Source organism: Eubalaena glacialis, chromosome 17 (genome assembly GCF_028564815.1).
Source record: "Eubalaena glacialis isolate mEubGla1 chromosome 17, mEubGla1.1.hap2.+ XY, whole genome shotgun sequence".
Classification (NCBI taxonomy): Eukaryota; Metazoa; Chordata; class Mammalia; order Artiodactyla; family Balaenidae; genus Eubalaena; species Eubalaena glacialis.
This window is the reverse complement of record NC_083732.1, coordinates 86,293,187-86,307,452: the sequence shown is the minus strand read 5'-3', so window position 1 is coordinate 86,307,452 and position 14,266 is coordinate 86,293,187.

The window sequence follows — 14,266 nt, the reverse complement described above, 5'->3', positions numbered from 1 at the left end:
GGTGTAGAAATCTTACCATTATCCCCATGGCCCATGCCCTCCCTTGGGCTTACAGAATTTACCTCTTGATTCACAAACCATATAACTCTTCATTCCACGCGTCAGCGATTAGGCTCAGAAATAACGGGGGGGAATCAGGTCCCCCAGGCCACGCATGTGTTGCCCACATGGCCAGATTCCGCTCCAGGCGGCCCTGCTCATTCTCTGCTGGGTCACTAACACCCCTATTGTCTGTCTTCTTTTGTGTTTCTCATCAGAACCCAGCACTTTCCTGGGTCTGGGTTAAGGGCAGGCTGGAAACCTGGAGTGGCTTGGTTTGTAGGCGGGCCCTGGGGGGCCAGGAGGCAGGAGCCTGGGGTCTGTCCCGCTGAGAGCTGGCACGGGGAGGGGGAGTTGGGGGGGTTCTCCCTCAGTGAAGGTTGCGTGGAGCTTTCACGTCACAGATCAGCCTGCACTGTGAGCCTTCCGCCCCAGCTCCCGGGAACTGAGCTCCGCCCAGGCGGAGGTGTTGACAGAGCTCTCGGCCTCAGACTCAGCAACGCGCTCCGGGGTCTGCACGCCTCACAGCACAGGGTCCTCAGGGGCCCGGGCCCCGGCCCCGGCTGGGAGCACTTTTTGTCCTGCTGCTCATTTGGGTGCCCAGTTTCATTACTTCCCGGCGGAGGGGCGGGGGTTGCTTGTGTGTGTGGCACTGGGCCAGTTGCTTTGGCTCTCTGCCCACGCCCCTCCCCAGCCGTGAAAGAACAGCCCCCATTTGGCGGCTGGTGTGCGTCTCCAGCGAGCCAGCGTGAAAAGGCACTTCCCCCGTGCCTGGCACCGAGCCTGCAGTAGATCAATGTCTAACCAGCCATCCATTCATGCATTTCGCCCTGTGATTAACCAGATGAGTGTTTGCGTGTGTCCTGGTTTGCAGAGAAGGTCCTGGTTTACATCTTTTGAGCCAGAGTAGTAATTAACAAACTTTCCTTTCACTCTCAAAAGTGTCCTTATGAGGGCGACAAATGATATTGTTGCCATAGCACGAACCAACCACCTTGACCCTTTCTCATCTAGGAAGGAAAAAGGAACCATCGGAAAGCTTGTTTCATGTCATTTTACAGACTGGGAGTGAGCCAGCATCCCACAACGAGAGACAGATTCCAGATATGTTTCAGGGCTAGATTGGTTTGCCTAGAATGCACGCCAATTAGTTTACGTTTCTTATATGACAAGATGTTTAGCCTTTAGGGGGATCCTTACTTTTTAAATTTTTTTTTAAGAGGTCTTTTGTCTTTTGAGCAATAAGTTTTTGTGTGTGTGTGTGTGTAAGAAAATCTCTCTTGAGAGATTTTGCCTTAATTTCAAGACACGAGCAAACATTCAGGGAACTCCAGCTGACATAGCGGGCGCATTCAGGAAAAGCCAGTCTGGGGCAAAGAAAGCACTGTTGCCCCCACGTAGAGTCAGGGAAGGGCCACGTCAGCATCTCGAGCACTTGTGTCATCAGGTTTGCCCATCTTCCCGTGGGGTCTGAAGGAGGCTTGAGGCCCAGCACAGGGGCTGTGAACCCCGTGAAATGCCACAGACCTCCCTTCAGCCTGGAATTGTGTCGGCTCAGTGTGGTGACCCTGTGGGAGCTCCTGCTGATTGGAAGCTCTTGGGGCGATTTTCAAAGAGTCTGATTAATAAGGATGATGAGATGAAGCAGTGACTTCTTAACGAATGTGGATTGTGTGGAAGGGCTCTCAGACACACACCGCGGTGGGTGCAACTGTGCCGACTTACTGAACTGTTCTCTGGCATATGTATCTGAGGCCTTCGAGGGCCTTTGCCTTTGACCCAAGAATTCTGCCCCTGGGAATGTCTCTAAGGAAATCACCCGAAATTTGGAAAGATCATTATGTACAAAGATGTTCATTGCAGTGTTATTTATAACAGTAAAAATGGGACAATTCAGCTGTCCAATGATAGGCATTTGGTTAAGCACACAGTGGCATAACCCTGATGGGATCAAGTATAGTCATTACAAATGAGATGCAGGGCTTCCCTGGTGGCGCAGTGGTTGAGAGTCCGCCTGCCAATGCAGGGGACACTTGTTCGAGCCCTGGTCTGGGAAGATCCCATGTGCCGTGGAACAACTAAGCCTGTGCGCCACAACTACTGAGCCCGTGTGCCACAACTACTGAAGCCCACGCACGCATAGAGCCTGTGCTCCGCAACAAGAGAAGGCACCACAATGAGAAGCCCACGCACCACAACGAAGAGTGGCCCCCGCTCGCCGCAACTAGGGAGAGCCCGCATGCAGCAGCAAAGACCCAGTGCAGCCAAAAATAAATAAATAAGTAAATAAATAAATAAATCTATTTTTTTAAATAATGAGATGCATACACACAGAATGAGGCACACTTGTCCCCTGCCCTCCACTATCTCTTGTCATTAGTCTGGCTGAATTTTCTTTCTAGGGTTGTAAAGGGGGGGAGAGAATGGAGTTATTAATGTCAGGAATAAAAACTTTACATAAAGATTTTGAAAATGATCTTTATACATAACTGGCAACAGCATGAGAAATGCTTTTGTTAAACAAGAGCAGGCTATGACGTCGTACACACACTGTGATTATAACCATATTAGCTGCAAACTTGGGGTAGAAAAAGCTTCGGGGAAATAATTTTCCATGGCTATCCCAAGTTTCTTTGTGAGTTCAATATTAAGGAATCAACAAGACATATTAAAGAAAATGTCTTTACTACTGTATTTCACAGAAAACTATATTCAATATCCTATGATAAACCATAATAGAAAAGAATGTTAAAAAATAATGTATATATATGTATAACTGAATCACTTTGCTGTACAGCAGTAATTAACACAACCTTGTAAACCAACTATACTTCAATTAAAAAATAATAATAATTAAAAAAAAGAAAAATTTGGGGCTTCCCTGGTGGGGCAGTGGTTAAGAATCCGCCTGCCAATGCAGGGGGCACGGGTTCGAGCCCTGGTCCGAGAAGATCCCACATGCCGCGGAGCAACTAAGCCCGTGCGCCACAACAACTGAGCCTGCACTCTAGAGACCACGAGCCACAACTACTGAGCCCATGTGCCACAACTACTGAAGCCTGCGCACCTAGAGCCCATGCTCCACAACAAGAGAAGCCACCGCAACGAGAAGCCCGCGCACCACAACGAAGAGTAGACCCCGCTCGCCGCAACTAGAGAAAGCCCACACGCAGCAACGAAGACCCAATGCAACCAAAAATAAATTAATTAATTAACTAATTTTTAAAATGATAGTTTAAAAATTTTTTTTAAAAAAGAAAAATTTGCACATTTACAGTCATGTAATAGTAACTTCTAGTAATTTTGCATCATGGCTTAAAAAATATGTTTTTAGGGACTTCCCTGGTGGTCTAGTGGTTAAGACTGTGCTCCCAATGCAGGGGGCCCGGGCTTGATCCCTGGTCAGGGAACTAGATCCTGCGTGCCGCAACTAAAGATCCCGCACAACACAACGAAGATCCTGCGTGCCGCAGCTAAGACCCAGCACAGCCAAATAAACAAATAAATAATTTTAAAAATATACGTGTTTTTAAAAGACAAATGAAATATGTTCAGTGAATTAAAAAAAAAAATGTCTTTAAACTGAAACACACATAAGGCAAAGTTATGTACGGTGGTTATGAAAATGTGACCAGGGGTTCGCAGGAGCCTAGCCCTGTAGGTTCCAGAGGAGCAATGGCCCAGGATTTGCTAATTCAGTCTTAGCGGTGAATTAAAAAACTACCACCAATAATGAGTGTCAACTGTATTATAAAGCAAAAGGAAGCAGTGGTGGTCTGGTGGTGAAGTTGCCAAGCCCTGCTCCAGGGCCCTTCTGTGAGATGGTGACGTCTCCCACTGCCAAACGGGAGCCACTCGCCTACCCTGCAGCTGGCCATGTCCTGCCACTTCCTTGGGCACATTCCTTAACTCTGTTGCCTCTGTGTCCTCACCTGTAAAATGAGGATCACACATACTTAGTGGAGAGAGAGTTGTGTAACCACCCCCATCCCCCAGGTGCCCAGCACTTACTCGTGCTCAGTTGATGTGCCACCTACCACGGTGTCACCTCCAGAACAACGATCCTCTCTCTCTCTGTCACCAGCTGTCTTAGCCCTACTTTCTAGATGGTGACACAAAGCCTCAGAGCAGCCCTACAGCTTGCCTGGAGTCACGTAACACAGAAGAGGCGGAGTTAAGTTTCAAATTCAGGGTTCGCTGACTCCGAAGACTGGATTCTTTCTACTAGGTGAGTCTTGTTCTTTCTGCATCTTTTTTTGACTCACTCACAAGCTTCACTCTGTGAAACTTGGCCCCCAGAACACTCCCTTGTCGCATCTGAACTGCAGCTGTAAGGCCCACACCTCTACTGCGAAAGTTTGGGAATTTAAAAAAATTTTCCATATTCCTCCACTATCCCAGCCCCATGATTTTCACATGTGTAAATTCCCTCCCAAGCATTTACCACTTGCAGATATATTTCATGTGTTGCCTTCTTGCTCTTTGCCCAATTCAGCATCCTGCCTCTTTGCTTAATATTAGAGTATTTCTCTTGCTCCTTTTAATGGTTGCTCTCTTCCTTAGACTAGTAGAAGGAAATACATTTAATTGCTAGCAGTGGTTGTGTTATAGAAGTGCAATTATGGAATATTTTTCTTCTTTCTCTAATTTTTAGATTTCCCGCAATACATTTTAAGATTTAAAAATATGGCTTAAATGTCAGCCCTTGCTGTTCGGTGTATTTAATTCTTATCCACCCTTCTCAGCAGGCTCCCCTGGCTGTCCTGGCCCAAGTCACATTTGAAAGAAAACACTTGTAATCCCTCCCAGGAGGGCACCCTGGATATTTTCAATCTGAAGGGAGATAAGCATGGTCTAAGTCATACCCATGTTTAAGGGAAGGAAAAATGTCCTGAAAAAATCTCATCCCCATTTCTTTCCTGATGCATTTAACAAATGCAAGGCCACCCTTGAGTTCTGGAAGACAGGGACCATTTCTTGCTCATTTGTTTCCCCAGTGCCGGGCCTGGCACATGGTAGGTACCTAGTAAATACTCAGAGAATGGGAGTGATTCACTTAAGATTCACAGTGTCCCAGGGGGAAGGAATTTAAGGCTCATCCAGAGCGTGTTTATTTCAAGGGCCCCAAGTAGAAATCAGAAAAATAAGCCTTTCTTCTTCTTTCTTTCAATCAACAATCAAATGAAAAATGCCAGGGCCACAGTGCCTGAGAACATCCTTCTTTGAATTACTAAATTGATCCAAGCAGGGCTGCTTTCAGAAACCATCTCCTCCCATTTTATGAAATGAACTCTGTGCCTTTTAATGAGAAAACCCATTAAAAAATTCAGGGCTCGCTGACTCCGAAGACTGGGTTCTTTCTACTAGGTGGGTCTTCTTGTTCTTTCTGCATCTTTTTTTGCCAAAAAAAAACCTCAGCACTGAGACAGAAGAACACAGGGCCCAGGCTTAGCTATGAATTTTCTGTGGAAATAACACTTTTTTGAGTGTTCTCTCCTGAATCTATATTGAAGATATCGACTAAAGTAGATTTATTTCAGGAGTGAAAAAATAAGAGCATAGATCCTCCCAGACCCAGGCTTCGAAGGGCTGCAGCCCCTGCTGCTCCAGGAGGATGCAGGGTTATCTAGGTACCTGGAGGGGCCTCCAGATATAAGTGGATGTGCCTGCTACGTGTCTACTAGTTCTTCTTCACACTGTGTGGTAGGCTGAATTATGGCCTCCAAAGATATCTCCAGCCTAATCCCAGGAACCTGTGAATATGTGAGGTTGTGTGGCAAAGGGCAATTAAAGTTGCAGATTAAATTAGGGTTGCTCATCAACTGACACTAATGTAGGGAGATTATCCTATATTATCCATGTGCCCAGTGTAATCACAAGGGTCTTTAAAGGCGGAAGGAGAACTTAGAGGCAGACCACAGAGATGCTGTGGGTTCAGCTGTAGACCACTGCAATCAAGCAAATATGGCAACAAAGCGAGTCACACAAACTTTTTGGTTTCCCAGTGCATGTAAACGTTATGTTTACACTGTACGGTAAAAGTCTATTGAGTGTGCAATAGCATTATGTAAAAAAAAAGGTATCTATCTTAATTTAGAAATGCTTTATTGCTAAAAGTGCTAACTATCATCTGAGCCTTCAGCAAGTCATAATCTTTTTTGCTGGTGGAGGGTCTTGCTTGGGCGTTGACGGCTGCCGACTGATCGTGGTGATGGTTGCTGAAGGCTGGGGTGGCCATGACATTTTCTTAAAATAAGACAACAAAGAAGTTCACTGCATTGACTGACTCTTTCACAAACGATTTCTCCGTAGCAGGCAGTGCTGCTTGATAGCTTTTTACCCACAGAACTTCTTTCAAAATTGGGGTCAGTCCTCTCAAACCCTGCCACTGCTTTATCAACTGAGTTCATGTCATATTCTAAATTCTTCGTTGTCATTTCAACAACCGACTAAGTTTACCATCTTCTATGGGAGCGGTTCGTGGTGCCCCAAAACAATTACGATAGTAACACCAAAGATCACTGGTCACAGATCGCCATAATGTATATAGTAATGAAAAAGTTTGAAATATTTCGAGAATTACCAAAATGGGACACAAAGATACAAAGTAAGCAAATGCTGTTGGAAAAATGGTGCCAATAGACTTGCTCTATGCAGGGTTGCCCCAAACCTTCAATTTGTAAAAAATGCAACATCTGCAAAGCATAATAAAGAGAAGCACAATAAAAAAAAAGGTGTGCCTGTCCTCACGATCATAGACACAAGTAGTGGTGTTTGCCAGGGGCCAAGGGGGAGGAGGAATGGGGAGTTAGTGTTTAATGAGTATAGAGCTTCAGTATTGCAAGATGCGAAGAGTTCTGGATATGGACGTTGGTGATGGTTGCACAACAGTGTGAATATACTTAGTGCCACTGAATTGTACATTTAGAAATGGTTATATACTAAATGCTACTGAACTGTACACTTTAAAATGGTACATTGTATTTATGCGAATCATATCTCCATTTAAAAAAAAGAAGTCTGAGACAGAACAATCTCTTTTTCCTGTCTCTGGGTTTGATATATAAGGGTGTGAGGCCTGGAGCTGCTGCGACCAATCTTGCGGCCATGAGGGACACTGGTCACACAAAGAGAAGCCAAGCACAAAGACGGGAGGCCCCTGAAATAACTGGCCTGCACCCGACTTCTGTAATGTGATGTAGTGGAGGTCCTGACCGTGAAAGCCAGTTCCTAGGCTTTTCTGTTCTCTGTAGCAGAGAGCATCCCTCCAGAAACTCCTGAGCACCCTGTACACCATCAGGGGTCTCTCCTACCGGAGGAGCAAGTCTCACTCCCAGTGGCTGGGAGGAAGTAACATGTTCTCCTTGTTTTAATGCTGCTGTGTCTTCTCCTCTGTTGCTCCTGGCCCACCCACACTCTTCACCCACCAAGGGCCAACACTGCCTCCTTGGTTGTCCTTTCTGCACCCTCTGTGAGCCTCTGCTAAGCCCCCGATACAGCACTGGCCCCAGGGATTAGAGGTGACTAAATGTCCCTCTGCCCCCTTCCTGGGCGGCAAGGCCTGGGCCTGATTAATTAGGCCTCCTTGCAGAGCCCAACACAGGCCCCGGCACTTAGTGGATCCCCAGGAATTGCTTATTGTGTTGATCACAGAGGTGAGAGTGACTTAGTCAAAGTGCACGTGATGAGATAAAATCAGCCTTGTTAGCAGGTGGGGAGAAGAAGGTTGGGCAGTAGCAGGAGCCCCTCCTGTTCAGGCTCTAAGGCATGTAATCTCCACGGCGGCCCCTGAGGTCAGCGTTACTGTCTCTATTTTACACATGAAGCAGGGAGGCTCAGACAGCTGGGGTCACGTGCTAGCGAGCAAGCTGGGACTCAGGCACAGTTCTTGCTGACGCTGAGCTCTGAAAAAATAACAGTAACAGCTAACCCGTACGTAGTCGCCACTACTTGCCAAGCTCTGCTTTCCCTCGTTGGCCCTCCTGACAGCTCTATGAGGCGGTGGTGTCATCAGCTCCGTTGTATAGAGAGTAGAAGTCACCCAGCAGGTGGGTGGCAGAGCCAGCACTGGAGGCTGGTGGAGGCTCCAGAACCCCTGCTGTCCCCACCTGAAGTGTCCTGGTTCTAGGTCAGGACCTGGAACATTCAGAGCCTGAGCGGGAGCTGGCCATCAGGCAGCGGTGACAGTGACAGGGACAGGTTGTTGGCCAATCGTACACCCCATCCCACTGCAGGCTCTGGGGTGGGTTGTGCTGGCCTCACTGTCTAACTGTAGGCTGACATGACCCCTCTGGTCCTTGAATCCCGACAGCCCTGGGCTCTGCCTCTAACCAGCTCTGGGACCCTGGGCACACTGCTTCCGACCTCCGAGCACAGCCTCCTGGAGGTAATGTGTGCGCACAGGGCGGGGCAGGGGTCAGGAGAAAACGGGGACAGTCCAAACAAGCTCCCTGATGGTGGCTGTCAACCTGTCACTGAGTCTGCTTCTTCCTGCGGTGGGCCGAACAATGGTCCCCGTTCACATTTGCCTGTGAATACGCTACTTTACACGACAAAAGGGACTTTGCAGCCATGATAAAGTTACAGGCAGTGAGTTGCAGAGATTATCCAGGATTATCCGGGTGGGCCAATTATAATCACACTGAGCCCTTAGAAGAGGAAGAGGAAGACAGAGAGTCTGTCGGAGAACCTGGAGGACAGAAGAAGAGGCAGGAGAGACTCACAAGAGAGGGCCTCAAGCAGGCATTGCTGGCTTTGCCAATGGAGGAAGGAGCCTCTGGAAGCCGGACTTCGGTCCCAGCCGACAGCCCGCAAGGAAATGGGGGCCTCAGTCCTACGACCGCAAGGAACTGAATTCTGCCAGCAACTCAAATGAGCTGGGAAAACGGACTGGACTTCCAACTACTGTGAACTGTGAGCTAATAACTTTGTATTTAGCCTGTAAACTTGTAGTAATTCGTTATGGCAGCAATGGAAAATGATACTCTCCTCAAACTCCCTCTCCACCGGAGTGAGCATTGGTCCTCATCTCGGCCTTGAGTTGATCCTCAAGCGTGGGGCCGCCAGCCCCGGTCTCCTGAATCAACGTGCAGGATCACTTTCCGTGGTCTCCAGCTGGAAGGCAGGCAGGACGGTAGAGCCCTGCAAAGGCCAAGTTCACTTGGCTTTGTGCCCAAAATAAAGCTCTGGATATGAGTGTACTTGTTTAAAAAGAAAAAAAAAAAAAACCAAATGCTGACCCACTTTTTCCTGACTGCTCTGGCTCAGACATGTCCCTCTAAAAGGCAATTTATTTCTAGTACACGCTGTTCCCAGGGCTGACATCACCAACCTCAGTTGGAAGGAGGAGCAGTACTTACGAGAGCTCTCAGGGGCTGGCATCCAAATCTGATAATGTAGCAAAGTTCTGCAAAAAGCTGGTGTTTTTTTAAAAAAATGGAGGGGCTGGGAGTTTGGCCCTAGTTAGAATCTCCAGCCAGGAGAAATGCTCGAGGCGTCTGGTCCCTGGAGCTCCAGCCCTCCTGCACAAACCCTGGCAGACCACAAAGCAGCAGCGTGGCCTGGCTTACGGCAGGGGTGACCACCTTGCAGCCTGACATGGGGGCTGCTTTGAGGGTAGACAGCCTCCCTTGGGAGACCGGGCCTTCCCAGTGGCCACACGTCTCTGAGCCACACAATTGACTAAAACATCATAAATATATTATCTATTTTGATAATTATTAAATTAATATAAAGGTAAATTTTATTGGAAATATATCTCTTATTGAAATAAATATTTTTAAGTTATTTTATGGACCTACAAATATTGATATTTATTGTTTGCTTGAATGGGAGAGATTATGCACTAAACGTATCCCGAGTTTTAGCTTTTGTGTGTAAGTGCTGAGGCTCTTGTTCACATTAATGTAGATGGGAATAGAGAAAATTATGTTATAGCAGTGTCTCTCAATTCTCCAAACTTTTATAACAAAAATCAGATGATGACATAAGATCAAAAATCATTTTGAGTGATTTTCAACTAACAACTCAGCAGGTCTTCCTTTGATTTTGCTGAAAGAAAGTAACTGAAAGAGTTAATTTGCAAAATGATTTGTTACCAAGTTGTTAGAATCATTCATGTTCTTAATTTCTGGGCAGTACGCTAAAAGTTCAAAATTCAGGGCAGTAATACCAAGAATTAGCACATGATGCTTAAATATACTTGTTACTCTTTTGCTTAGAGGCACCTCGTTTAACCCAACATGCTCAGAAGAGGCTGGGAAAATGGAAGTATTGTTAATTCCAGTTCACCTTTGCCAAGGTAAAAAAATTAGTATACATTTACAATAGCCAATGATATTTTGGGAAATGTTAATGAAAATAATCATCTTATGAGTCTGAATAATGGTCTTGAAAATTTTTGTAAGGTAAAAGTATGTATGTCCAAACGTAACATTGATTTGTCAAAAGCAAAAGGGAATCTTTTTTTTTTTTTAAAGGAAACTTTTGATCTCTTCCTCCCTCATTGAAATCATATAAAATATGCAACTGAGTTACAGACTGAGCTGCAGGAAAGTGAAAATACTCACAAATCCTTTCTCATTGCTGAGAACAGTAAAAATGGAGGAAAAGCTTCATAGAAGATTGTTTTTTCCCAGCATGCTTTTTACACATGTCGAGGATTCTAATTGTAAGGAAAAATTGTCCAAATTTTAGATATGAGGCAGAGAGATTACTGTGTCCTGCTGAGTGTTTTGCAGGGTTAGTCTGGTGGTGTAATCTGGGGCTTTTATAAAGTTAGGCATTATATTCTAGAAAACTGATTATGATGCAAGATTCTTGAGCTATAGCAAAGCAAATGAATATTATCCTAGAGAGATGCAAATGAGAAGATTACATTCCAAGACTCATAGCTTTATTTTGTATTCATCTTACAGTCTTATTCTTATATTATTTCTTTCAGGGAATAATATATTTGCTTCTCTCTCTCATAGCTTTTTGTTTGTTTGTTTGTTGGAAACAGCTTTATTAGCCTGCTGTTTACTTCATTAAGGAGTTAAGTTTGGTACGGGTTCATTTTATATATTTATTATCAATTTTATTGAATACATTATTGCATATACTAACTGCCCATTTTAGAAGTAGAATTCAGTGAGGTTTGCTAAATGTATATACCTGTGAAACCACTGCCACAGTCAGAGTATCAACCCAACCACCGTCGACCACCATCAACCCAAAGAGTCTCGGTGCCCCTTCCGAGTCAGCTCCCGTCTGGGCCCCAGGCAACACTTGATTAGATTTGCCTTTTCTAGAGCCTCATAGAGATGAAGCCACTTACTCTTCTGTGCCAGACTTTCCTTTACCAGCATGTCTAGGAGAGTGTCAGAGCGGGTCCCTGTTCAGTGCTCTCTAGTATTCCCATCGCTCTGCTGATGGAAAAAGGGTTATTTCCTCTTTGTGACAATTATGAATGAACCGCTGTGAACATTCATGGACATACAGTTCTGTTCCTCTTCCTCAGAGGGGAATTGCTGGGTCATATAGTGCATGGATGTGTGTGGAGTGGAAACTGCCAAACCTTATTCCAAAGTGTTTATCCCATGTGACATTCCCACTAGCAATGTTTCTCTCCTTACTCCGTCTTTTGTTATGTAGAGGGCCCCAGCCGGAGAACCTAACGTGGGTAGAGGAAGATTTTTTTCCCCTCCTTTCCACGTGCACACGTGGGTGGGGAGCCCAGGAGCTCACACACAGCTTTGTGGGTTGGCTGCCGCTGGCTCTCTCCTTTCCAGTCCCCGTCCGCTCAACTCAGTGACACTGCTGGTCTTTGAGTGACTTCTCTCTGCCATGGATCAGACCTGGACTCCCGACACAAAGCTCAAGTGGTCACAGAGCTGACCTCATTTGTTTCTCTTCTGTCAGGACACAGTCCTGAGCTGGCTGTTGTCCAATGTCTGAAAACCATTTTCTTTTTCCTCCCAGTTTTCTAGTTGTTCACAGTGGGAGGGTCAATCTGGATGCTGTTCTTCTCCCTACATTTGTTTTTCACCTTTTCAAAATTATACTTTTACATAATTTTAAGGTAGATAATAGTTAAGGCATGGGGCTTTGCCGTGAAATTTGTTGTGTGGGTGAAATTAATATCTCCACTTTTGATATTATCTGCAGTTTCTCTCTTGGCTCTCACAGACTCTCCTTTAGGTGGGAAAGGAGATTCTGTGCTTCACTGCATATGGAGTCTAAGGTGGATCAGTTTTAGGAAAGACTACGTGTGGACATTGGGACTTTCGGTGGGGAAAATGAGTTCCATAAAGCAATGAGACAGTACGTATAGTTCTTAGAATAGTGTCTGTCATATTTTAAGTGCTCAATAAATGGTAGCTATTATTAGGACAATGCAATAAAGGAGGTGAGCTTTACATTAAAGACTGCCTCCTTTATAGCATGCTACTTATTCCCTTGAGGCCCCTGGGATCGTTATGTTATCCTTTTTTTTTTTTTTTTAATTAATTTGTTTATTTTTGGCTGAGTTGGGTCTTCGTTGCTGCGCGCGGGCTTTCTCTAGTTGCGGCAAACGGGCTTCTCATTGCGGCGGCTTCTCTTGTTGCGGAGCACGGGCTCTAGGTGCGCGGGCTTCAGTAGTTGTGGCTCGCGAGCTCCAGAGAGCAGGCTCAGTAGTTGTGGCGCACGGGCTTAGTTGCTCCGCGGCATGTGGGATCTTCCCGGACCAGGGCTCGAACCTGTGTCCTCTGCATTGGCAGGCGGATTCTTAACCACTGCGCCACCAGGGAAGCCCCGTTATGGTATCCTTGCCAGCCCAGGGTTCTGATCCAAGCTTGCTTTCCTGGGCTGTGGCCCATATTCCATTATCATTTCTCTTTTTACTCATACAACAGCCTTCCATTGAAGTCCTTACCCCGTCCTCGTTCCTGTGTTGGAGTTGAAACTCATAGAACCGTGAGTGGGTCAGATACGAGAATGGGGTAGGAAGTCTCAGGACAGAGAGATGCAGAGGGGGTTGAGGAAGCCCCGAGGACAAAGGAACTTCCTCTGCTTGGGGAGTCAGGGTGGCTTCGCAGAAGATGAAGGACTGAAATTAAGATTCGAAGAGCGAGTAGAAACTTGCCAGATGGGCATGGTAGGGGAGAGAAAGAGCAGAGTATCTGCAAAACTCAGAGGCATGGGAAGAGTGATGTTCAGAAAACGGTAGCAGGGCAACCTGGCCGAACCACGGCATGAGGGTGGGATCGCAGAGGGTGAAAACGGTAGCAGGGCAGCCAGGCCGAACCACGGCATGAGGGTGGGATCGCAGAGGGTGAAGCTGCACTGGCAGGCAGGAAGCAGTTTTTTTTCAACAACTTTATTGAGCTGTAAGTCACATGGCACACATTTCACCCATTTGAAGAGCACAATGCATTGGCTTTTAGTATGTTCAGAGTTGCATGCAACCATAGGAAGCAATTTTTGAAGCCTCTGTATGGTCCTATTGAAGGTGGCCTACCCAGGACTTCCCAAAGTGTCTTTTGGGGGTTGTGTGGGTGCATAAAGTCTAGGGGAAGCTGGAGCAGTGTTGGATCCAGGCAGAAAAGAAAACAGGCAGCAGTCCTTGTGCCGAGCAGAGCAGAGCTCCGTCAGGTTACCTGTGGGTCATGAGGGGGGAGAGGAGGCCCCCTGCAGGGCCCCCACCACGGACCACAGCTTCTGTAACCTGGGGCTGTGTCTTAATAGTCAGAGAAAAGGGGACCGTAAAATACTGAGAGTGTGGCCCTGGACCAGGCTGAGGCTCCCAGAAGTCCTGCTTTCCTGACAGATACCAAATGGAGGCCAGGTGCCCCAGAGCTTATTTGGGAAGTGCACTGAAATGAACACTTTTCAAGAAGTTCTTAGTTTTCTTGTTAAAGGTAGTCCTTTTTTTAATGGGAGAGAGGGACTTCCCTGGTGGCGCAGTGGTTAAGAATCCGCCTGCCAATGCAGGGGACACGGGTTCAAGCCCTGGTCTGGGAAGATCCCACATGCCGCGGAGCAACTAAGCCCATGTGCCACAACTACTGAGCCCATGTGCCACAACTACTGAAGCCTGCGCCTATAGCCCATGCTCCGCAACAAGAAAAGCCACCGCAATGAGAAGACCGCACACCGCAACGAAGAGTAGCCCCCACTCGCCGCAACTAGAGAAAGCCCGTACGCAGCAACAAAGACCCAACACAGCTAAAAATAAATAAATTACTTAATTAATAAAAAAACAAAA